Genomic DNA, 2,987 nt, shown 5'->3' on the forward strand with positions numbered 1-2,987 from the left:
CACACACACACACACACACACACACACACAGTGGACATGCTGCATTCTGTGAGCACACACACACACATGCACACAGTACTTGCACGTAAACATGCACACATTATTCTTCTCACCCAGGGACACACACGCTCGCACCCACACACAGATATGAGTGCTTGTGGACACAGCACAGGCCACCAGTGCTGTGCTCCCAATCCATAAATCATAATGTTTCAGCAAAAGCAGAATTTCATTTCCCTGCCGGCGTCTTATCAGGCTGAGGAGGGATATACAGCCCATCACTGTGCTCGTTTATTATCTCTGTGAATAGGCTGTGGCAGGGATAGGGCTATAACCTGGCGAGAGCAGGCACGGGACTGGATTAGACTATTAACTGGAATAGCATATCAGGGCTAAGTCTATTACCTAAAGCACCAGGCTCATGCTCCCCTCCAGATATTCACTATCCAGATGCAACCATGGCCACGCTGGGAAGTCCCTTTCATTTGTTCCATTATTATCTATTCTCCTTCTCTGTATTGATTTGCGCAGTTGAGTGAATTGTCCCTGCAAAGCCACGCCGGCCCTGACCTGAAGCTTCGCCTTGTTAAAGGGCTACAGTATAGGCTTGTCAGGCTTCACTTCCCTGGCTCATAGCAGTACCTGCTGCAAACAGCCAAATAACCCTTTGTAGGGGGGGTTTCCTGTTACCCGGCAGAAACACAGTGGCTGGGAAGGATACAGTCAATGACAGTATTTTTCAAAGCAAATTATGATGAGTTTAAGATGAATGGAAAGGTTAAAACAATTTGATTTTGTATGTGACAAAAGCTATGACGTACACAGGGCAGACCGAGCTTATCTGGGGCCCTGGGCAGAATCTTGCCTGGGGTCAGCTATATGATACACAGCATGCATTAGAAAATGCAACCCAGTAAGAAACATATAGAAAATTACACCTTAAAAAGGCTTGAAAATCAAGGAGCTGGTGGCGTTAAATGTTTTTATACCTGAAATGAAAGACTTAGAAGCAGATTCTAAAGGATGTCGATATTTTTAGCCTGCCAGAAAGTTTTCTTTCGACTAGATAGTTCTCTTTTAATGCAAATTTTAGTGCTTGTGAATTGTATTTTGTCTCCCTTTTGTGTCCTTGTCTGCAACTTTGCGTTTTCACCACTGACTGTCTTGGCCAGGTCTCCCTTGGGATAGATTCTTAATCACAGTGGTAACAACCTGGTTAAATAACAGTTGAATGAATTCAAGAATGGATAAGATTCACGCACTGGTGGCCAATATGACCATACAAGGTGCCACCTGCTACTCAACTTAAACACACTGACGACAGTCACTGGAAACAATTCGATGTTCAGTATTTTGCCCAAAGATACGTCACTATTGGGAATCAAACTGCCGATCTTTTGATGGGTGGTTGACCTGCTCTACCTATTAAGCCACAACCAAAAATACTTAAGCATCTGATACACACAGATCTTTTAAGTGACTCCAATGTAAACCCATCTGTGACAATATTAGACACTCAGAGTTACTAACGTGGTATAAAGAGAGCACATGTAAGGAGGAAGTCAAACAAATACAGGACTTTCACCCATGAGACTACTGTTCGTGTCCTTTGTAAAACTAAAAGTCAATTAGAAGTCACACTGGTAATTCAAAGGTAGCTTATCATAGATATACAATCATTGACAGTACCAAGTAAAATCCTGTTTAAGTAATTAAAATTTCTCTTGCAGAAGAAAAATCCACACACTTAAAAAATATAAAAGCCACTTGATATATACGCAGTTCCGTACCATCTCTCTACTCAGTGTGGGAGGCAAAATCTTCTTCAAGATTCTTGCAAACCAGATGACTGAGTACCTCCTGAGGAATTCTTATATTGACACCACAGTGCAGAGGGGAGGAGTTCCAGGCATGCCAGGCTGTTTGGAACACAGAAGAGTGGTCACCCAGTTGATCTGCCAGGTAAGGGAAACCCAAGGAGACCTGGTAGTCATTTGGCTTGACCTTGCCAATGCCTACGGATCCATTCCACAGAAGCTTGGACCATAGTTGCACCATATCAGTGTGGCTGTTAGCCCTAGCGATGAATATGCTAGGTGGTGGAATGTAGGGGCCCCCTGTCAAGATCTGGCATTCGCCAACCTCCGATCCGAGCTTTCATGGATGATCTGACTGTCACAGCCCTGGCTCCTCCGTGGACTGGAGAGACTCGTAACTTGGGCAAGAATGTTGTTCAGGCCAGCCAAATCCAGATCCCTTGTTCTGAGGAAGGGAAGAGTGGAAGGCAAGCGCCATATTCACTAGGATGGCATCCTAATTCCATCAGTGTCAGAGAAGCCAGTGGAAAGCCTCAGGAAGATTTTCAACAGTACCCTGAAAGACAAGGCAGCGGTCCAGTCAACCCAGAAGGAGCTGAACACCTGGCTATCAGCGGTGGACAAATCCGGCCTACCTGGGAAGTTGATGGCATGGCTATATCAACATGGTATCCTGCCAAGACTCCTGTGGCCACTGTTGATATAAGAAGTCTCAATATCCACCGTGGAGGGCTTTGAGCGCAACATCAGCAAGTTCCTTCGGAGGTGGCTGGGCCTGCCGGAGAGCCTAAGCAGCATTGCCCTTTCACCAGCCTGAGAGAGGAATTTAAAGTCACCAGAGCCAGGGAGTTGCAAATTTATAGAGACTCATCTGATACCAGAGTCTTCTCTGCAGGCATCGTGGTCAGAATCAGAAAGAAGTGGCTGGCTGAGGATGCAGTTGACCAAGCTGAAGCGAGGCTGAGGTATAGTGTCCTTGTAGGCTCTCTGGCAGTTGGACGTGCAGGACTTGGTAGCCATACAAGACCTTGCTAAGACAAAGCCCAGGGGAGAGAGAGACGCTAGCTTGTTCAGGGAGAGACCCGTGCAGAGGTGAAGGAGGAACATCACATCAGGACAGTGGCCATGAGCCAACAAGGAGCTTGGACCAATTGGGACCATGCATCTGAC

The 2,987-nt window shown here is 46.1% G+C and overlaps 1 pseudogene; it reads left to right on the forward strand.

The window, feature by feature from the left end:
* Positions 1-1,782: 1,782 nt before the first annotated feature.
* LOC121938135 lies at positions 1,783-2,978 on the forward strand (annotated as a pseudogene).
* The last annotated feature ends 9 nt before the right edge of the window (positions 2,979-2,987 follow it).

The sequence above is a fragment of the Plectropomus leopardus genome, unplaced genomic scaffold (genome assembly GCF_008729295.1).
Source record: "Plectropomus leopardus isolate mb unplaced genomic scaffold, YSFRI_Pleo_2.0 unplaced_scaffold28596, whole genome shotgun sequence".
NCBI lineage: Eukaryota > Metazoa > Chordata > Actinopteri > Perciformes > Serranidae > Plectropomus > Plectropomus leopardus.